This window comes from Priapulus caudatus, unplaced genomic scaffold, assembly GCF_000485595.1.
Source record: "Priapulus caudatus unplaced genomic scaffold, Priapulus_caudatus-5.0.1 Scaffold2615, whole genome shotgun sequence".
In the NCBI taxonomy this organism is placed as follows: domain Eukaryota; kingdom Metazoa; phylum Priapulida; class Priapulimorpha; order Priapulimorphida; family Priapulidae; genus Priapulus; species Priapulus caudatus.
In genome coordinates this window covers 14,057-21,333 of record NW_014579676.1, presented here as the reverse complement: position 1 = coordinate 21,333, position 7,277 = coordinate 14,057, and positions in this window count along the sequence as shown.

Genomic DNA, 7,277 nt, shown 5'->3' with positions numbered 1-7,277 from the left:
TGGGCCTACAAGTTTCCCCGGGCCTACTCGGGCAGGTTTAGATCTAAGCCGTGAGGCCAAGAGCAGATCTTCTATACTTAGGAGGGTACCGAGCAGGCCGATGCTTAAGCATCAGCATTCTCTGGGCGATACCCTCGTTCAAGCTCACGACCCCGAGCCTCGCCCTATGCATGCCACATCCCGAACCCACTTCGAGGAGAGGAGGGCAGGGAAACTGCCACGACCACCAAGCCAAAGATGGTCCTCAGAACAGGAAGAAGAGGATGAGATCCAGAGGACCGTACACATTGGAGAAGAAGCCCAGGAGATCGATGAAGCGCACAGCGGACATACGGAGGGACAGGCTACCGGGAGGCGGAGGATTAAGAAGCAGAGCATATTTGAGGCGAGTTCGAGTTCTGAGGATTCAGAAGCTAAGGAATGGTCAGGATGGCTACGGCGGCCTCCACCTCATACCAGACAGTCCGCACAACACCCGAGGAGAGCGGGAGGAAACATACCAGGAGTAGAGCGAATACGACATGGACGGAGCCGAAATCTGCCTTCTACCACGGAGGAACGGAGCAGCGCCAAGGAACAACAGAAACAAAAACGTTGAGCAGAAGGGCGTCACACCGATTCGATTCCCCAGGGTCAGTGAAGACCAGAACCCCGAGCTGGAGGGTATCCCTCCACCCACTCGAGACTCGGAGCACAGGCAGACCGAGCATACAGCCGAGTACAACACACTCAGAAGGTACGGGAGAAAAAACCACCAACATTTGGGAAAGGAGATGGGACTACCTTGAAAATATTTATTATTAAATTTGAGATGACGGCGGCATTTAACAAATGGCCAATTCACACTTGGGCCGTCCAGCTTGGCCTATGCCTTGACGGTGAAGCCCTGGAGGCCATGATTGAACTCCCTCGGGCACAGAGAGAGGACTACGACCGCCTGGTGGCAGCACTACAGCGCCGATTTGATCCAGCGGAATGCATATATGTGCATCGTAGTGAGCTACGACACCGCAACAGACGAACCGGAGAAACCCCTGAAGAGTACGGAGTTAATTTCACCTCTTATGTATAAAACCTTTTGGAAAAATGGTGTGTGTCTGTCTCAGTGTCTGTTACCATCGGCTGGGACATTCGTTGGTGTTTAATAACACGCTTTCTTGCAGATCTCAAGATCATGTTTTAAGAGACCAGGAAAAAGTGTGTCAATGGCTTTATGTTTTTTGTTGCAAAGGATGCTAGATTTTCGGGTATAAGTTTCCCATTGATTATTCCAGTGTTATTCTAAAGCTTTTCCTACAAGTGTTTGCTTTAACATACGAATTCAGGAAGAATAATAACAGCGTTCACACGGAGCAACAAAAGAGAACCAAGGAGCACTGACTTCCCCATAGGATCATTAGGAGAACCAAGGAGCACTGACTTCCCCATAGGATCACTAGGAGAACCAAGGAGCACTGACTTCCCCATAGGATCACTAGGAGAACCAAGGAGCACTGACTTCCACATAGGATCACTAGGAGAACCAAGGAGCACTGACTTCCCCATAGGATCACTAGGAGAACCAAGGAGACACTGACCCCGTAGGATCACTCAGAGCACCGCTACGGGACGCACCTCCCTTTTCCCCTTAGGATTACGAGGAGCACCGCCCACTACGAGGAGCACCGCCCACTACGAGGAGCGCTGATCCGGTGGGGGAGGCACCGACCAATAGGAGCACCGACACAGGGAATACTGACCCAGTATAGGAGCACTAGAGCAGTCGACAGGAAGCAGACGACGAGTACAGTTCACCCCCGGATACGGCAGAAGAAAGAAGACAGAAGATAGAAGAGAGCAGAACAGGAAGAATGAAGAAATAAAACAGAAGAAAGCGGACAGGAGAAAGAAGAAGGAAGACAGAAGAACGAGGAAAGAAGAAAGCAGATAGAAGGAAGAAAATAGAAGGAAGAAGAAAGAAGAAAGAAGAGGGAAGACAGAAGAGAGGCGACAGAAGATAGAAGAGAGAAGAAAAGAAGACAGAAGAAAGAAGAAGGAAGGCAGAGGAACGGAGAGAAGAGTGAGGAGAATGCCGAGAGCCGACGACAGGTGCCGTTACCCCTTATTTTTTACTCCGGGCAACCTCAATAGAGACGTCGGATTTGCGTGCACTCGGTAGATCTAAATTCTTGGACCTAGCCTTTCCCTGGCCCCTTGCCAACATAAACTATATTTAATGTTTACAACGATGTGTAGGCGAGAAATAAAGCCAACAGTTCCGTATACTTCAGGACTTGCGTTGTGTTTATTTCCTTTTTTTGTTTGTCTCTTGCTGCCACGCAACACAGTCCCGCTTTGCCACCGGGAGCAAGAAATGATCCCGCAAAAACAATAGTGCATTCACACGCACATAATTCGCGTAGCGGCTAACCCTAGGGCCACTACAGAATTATTGGGGGCTTGTCTGGGATCTTTTGCTTTTCTGTTTTGAAATTGTGGCTGTGGCAGGAGAACNATAGGGCGCGGTAGGGAAGCGCTGGGCGCGCTGGACAGACGCGCAGTTCACGCGGCGATAAATGCGCACGCGAAAAGACCGAGGCGGGGATGTTCAATATGAAGCGCTGGTCCGCAGGAGAACCCGTGCGCGCACAAGTTCGGAGGCCCGCGCGAACGTCCATCCACAGCGGTCAGCGGATGTATGTAGTTTTAGAAGATGACAATTGATTTACATATGACGAGTATTCTAGAAATAGCAGGTATATATAAATTAAAAAATCGCTCAGTCATCTCAGAAGATAGCCACAAGTTCCATTCTTGCTGTAACCACTTGACATGGCTACTTTCATAGACTGTAACAGTCGCAGAGCCTGGCGATTAGCCGAACCAGATTAGCGTGAATTCAAAAAATAGAATTTAATATATGAACAAAACAAATATAATAGTTATATAAATTCACGAACAAAGAAAAGGATCGGATGTGATTATAGGGCAAACCAAAGTAATAAAAACAATTCACCAAATATTATTACCTAGGGATTTATAATAGTGAGTTTATACAGCTATGATAGCGATGCCGAACTGAAAAATGTATTGAATTATTATGAAATATATAAATAAAATCAATTATCCGTTATGTTCTCCGTCGTATAGAATATAACATTTTTGTAAGGTTTTAATGTGGTTTTAATAACTCAGAACACAGTTACACTTAAACACGGCATCACACAGCCAGCGAGCTGGCACTGTCCACAAACGTCTTAGCGTCGAGTCCGCGCGTCTAGCAATGCCAGCACAAAGAACCGTTACGCACACCTGCTGCGTTTCGAATGACTACTGACTGCGAAGCCATTTATCAGACAAGCTTTGTGCCGTGATAACAACTTATCACATTAGCGTGATTCGTGATCAATTATTATGGTTGCAAAAGATGCAAAATTGTGGGAAATGCATACTTTATAGGAGCAAGAGTGAAATTATGGAATACAAAATGTTACTTGAAATGACCGCTCCGTTGATTGCGGATAGCGAGTGAAAATGCAGAATTTTCTTCTCTTTGATGCGTAATGTGCATCGGCGGGGCATTTCATTATTTTACGAAAAGTTCAACTGGCTTGCAGTAGGTACAGGAGGGAGGGATAACTCACGGTCGAGTGGTAAGTGGGGGACGGGTGGGGGGCGCGATTGGCGTCCATTCCACGGCCAATCAACAAAATAAGCAGCGGGAGGTTATCGGGCCTTACAGATATGCTGAAACTGGGAAAGAAAAGGAACGTGCTTAGCACAGTGCGCAAAGACAGCGTGTGTAATATTGCGTAATTGGGGCCGACAAGTTCTTAGTCGTATGAAACCGTGTCTAGCCTAGCAGCCACAGCCCCTAGGTCCTGAGATCCAACGGGCAGAACGCCGGGCGCGGGCGATTCGGTGTCGAATACGAGTTATAGCTGGAATTTAGTATAGTGAGAGGTTGCGTCAATGGCGGAGCATTGGTAGCAAGTGGGCACGTCGAGAACAGCTTAGAGAGTTGGGAGTGGGATTGCGGAAACACAAAAGGGGGAAGCCTGGGTGGGGATGAGGCTAGGGAATTAGCGCGGCGTCGGGAGTCACGAGCTGGGATGCCGAGGGGAGCGGTCATTGCGTGAGTATCTAGAGTGCAGGTAGACCAGGAGATCGTAGCGAGTGGGGAGGTATGCGTGTGGGAAGTGGAGCTGTTTACCGGGCACGTAGGGCCTAGTGCGTGTGGAATTAGGAGCGCGGGAATTTGTAACTTAGAGTGGTAGTAGGTACATCGGAGAGGCTGACTGAGTGCTTTCTGAGCACTGAAGTAGGAGGTGAGCAATAAGCGACGAGAGTGCGTAGAAGGACGAAAAAAGAAAAAAGGTAGGAGATGCATAATGAAGGGGAGGCGAGAAGAGAAAAAAAAGAAAAAAAAATGCTAAATGTTCCAAACATAACCGGATCATAAGGATATCTTACAGCGAAATCGACATTATTACTATCTCATCTATGTTGTATAAATTCTGCGTCTTACACGGAGAGTCCTGTGGTGAGTTTGAACTGATGATACTACCTACGGCACCAATATTATTTTTACTCCCTTCGAAAAAAATATCACAAATGGCGACCATTTTACCCCGCCATCGTATCCGAGGCCACATTATTCAGGAGACTTAAAAAGTTGTGTTTCCTTAATCAAGAATACAAGTGTTAACATAATTATAATACTTATCACGTCATATGGTTATAAGTAAGGTGCATCGATACTGTTCGCTACCCTGGGGTCGTCTGGCTAGGGATAGCCTCACGTTGATACCATGCTGGCAGGAGTAATGTGATTGTCTTCTATCTATCCCGGAATTTCTACGCGTAGGAGTAGTACGAGTCCGTATTATATGGTTGGATGGTGTTTAGATTGTGGATCCATGCAGTAAGCTTCTCTTTTATTTCTGATGCGGATCGTATATATCTGTTCAGGGGGGTCTGAGAATATTTTCTGATATATAATATTATAGCATATATGTAGCCGTTAATAAACAATATATAAATGTGTAGCGGCGTTGATGACGGTAGAATGCCGCTCTCGCTCTCGCTGATATATGCTCTCCTACAAATTTCCACTTGCAGTTCCAAAAAATCAGTAAAAATAAAAATAATGTATAATAAATCTTATTGCACCACTAATTAAATCTCCCATCTGCGGTAAACAACTCCTCACTGCAAAAGAAAAGCCTAATGTCGGCGCGAATGCTGACTCTCTGCACAACGCTACCTACTCCCCTAGACCGAATAATTCTGTCCCATATAACCTTTTTTATATTTTGGTGAGGGTTATTGGCCCCCACCCCAAATAAGCATAAGTCCAGTTGCCCACTGTTCTATTCCGAGCAACTAGTGGCGGCCAGTCGCAGGCAGTCGCGTCGCAGTCGACCAACCTAAGCACTGCAGTCGCAGTGAATTGCAGCCAGTTGCTTCCAGTCGAGTCGGCTCGCAAGCCCGACATAAGCCCCCCTTAAGGTACATTCCTTGCTTATTGGAAACCAGGTGCAGATAGGAACCGAGCATCAGAACAGCCAGCCACCAATGCTCCATACAACATCTGCTGAACGTGAAGGCAATGGGGAGACAGCACGATAAAGAAGGAGAAGTTTACGAAAAATGTACGTACGCCAGTTGCCGGACCTCGCTGAGAGAGACTGTGTGGACAGTCAGCCGTCTTCTTCAACATCTCCCCAGGACTGTAGAGCAATTGCTTGCACAATGTATGCATGCAGCTGTCTCTGGCAGCTCTCCTCACTGGCTAGGAGACATCTCATGCCTCTCCAATACAACTAGAATGGTACCAAATGCAAAGCTTCAGCAACAAACGATATACAGAGCCTCATGATCAGCAAAACGTGGAGCTCCCATACAAAAAAATGATAACAAGCAGTCTTTGTGTTTTGGAAAAGGCAGGCGAGTGAAAAATCGCACACCTTGGCACGCCGCCAATCACATTCGTCAGAATAGTTCTAGAGCGCTTTGCGACTGTCGTTATAAACATGTGAACCGACTTCCGGCAATGTCTGTGATGTTTACAACCGTTTGCCTTTATCTTTATCGCGCTCGCGCACCTTAAAACACAAGGTCTGAACAAGGCCATCTAAAAGTCAAAAAGATCAACTGGTAGCATCCCTCATCTCATCTGAAGCAACACACGAGAACACATTCTTCACACTGAGTGGGTCAATGGATACTGTCATGGATACCGTACTGCGAGTAGGACCTCACCGCATTAGCCTAGCTGATTTGGAGCCACTGGATTCTTTCATTTCTCCTTCTGAACTGGCCATTATTTGTTCCCACAATGTTCAGCTTGCATGCCGCTGAGTAACAGATGAGATCATCTCTTACATAAAGGGCGAGCCTGTTTTTGTGTCTGTTCTTCTGTCTATCTTCTCCCCCACCGTAAGAGCTTACCCCCAACACCATATATATTCTTAATCAGCATGTCACGACGACCAAAGGCAAGGTCAAAAAAAAAAATACACAAAAAATAAAAAGTTTAAAATTACAATTAAAATTATTTATTATTTTAAGAAATGTCCGCGAGGTGGCGCTATATACCCTCCTACTAATTCAATGCGGCCGTTCACTGCTCATCCATCGACTGCATGTTGAATTTGCGTTTTGAACGCTATTTTTCTAGCTGTATTGTCGACTATTTTTGTTAGTTCTATTAAGACCAATTTTAGCTTCGAAGGAGAGACAAAAGCGTCGTACACGACTACTGCTGAAAGGTATAAATGCTCGGTGCAAATCCACTTTAGGCACCTTAGGTATCACGAAGTGATGCACAGATTATCATCAACTGATGCACAGACTTTCCGTGTAGCAAGGAATGATGCAAAAACCCTAATCCTAACCCTAACCCTAACCCCTAACCCTAACCCGAACACACTTCGTGATACCTAAGCCTAAGCCTAAGGTTATACTTTATGACTTAGGGTTAGGGTTAGGGCTTTTGCATCATTCCTTGATATACGGATCTGTGCACTCGAGTCTGTGTATCAGTTGATGATACACAGAAATCTGTGCATCACTTCGTGATACCTAAGGTGCCTAAAGTGAATTTGCGTCTAAATGCTCAACTTGCTGCTTATTTTTTTCGCAGGCACTATTTTCGAGTTTTTCGTATTTATCTCCTACAATAAATCGCCGGATCTATCTGTCTGTCTGTCTTCTTGAGACCAGTAAGAGGTCACCCGTGAGGTATATTCTCAATCAGCATGACGCATTTTGGCCAAAAACAATTTGCACAAAAA